Below are 487 nucleotides of genomic sequence, written 5' to 3'. Positions count from 1 at the left end.
CTGCCCCCTCGCGGCACGCGGCAGAACCGCCGCGCAAAATACGCACCGAAAACCGGGCAAAAACGCAGGAAATAGCCGCGGGGCCGCAGGCCGGGCACCCTGTTTCATGCTCGGGCACCGAGAGACCAGGCGCTCAGCGCAGGGGGGTGCACGGGCTTAATTCCGTGGGGAATTAAGCGCGTAGGGACAGGTCTTGACCCTACAACAAGAGCACGGGGACAAGTCTGGACGCCAGCGCCGCGTTAGCAACTCCCCGGCAGCGCCGCAACCCTCAGCACGAAGCGCGACCACCCAGGTCACCCATCCAGCCGCCGTCCCGGCAACAGCCTGCTTAGCTTCCCAGCGCCGCCACGCCCCTTCCCCGAGCGTTTCGCGCGCAAGCGCGCATGCGCAGCTCCTCCCCGCCTTCCCCCGCCCCCGCGGTGTGCGGGAGGAGCGCGCGCGTGCGCGGTGGCGGTACGGTGGCCGCGAGGCGCGCGGCGCGTGC

This window comes from Nothoprocta perdicaria, unplaced genomic scaffold, assembly GCF_003342845.1.
Source record: "Nothoprocta perdicaria isolate Ctin4 unplaced genomic scaffold, notPer1 scaffold_12, whole genome shotgun sequence".
Taxonomy (NCBI): Eukaryota; Metazoa; Chordata; class Aves; order Tinamiformes; family Tinamidae; genus Nothoprocta; species Nothoprocta perdicaria.
The sequence above is the reverse complement of the archived record's forward strand: the minus strand, read 5'-3'. Positions refer to the sequence as shown.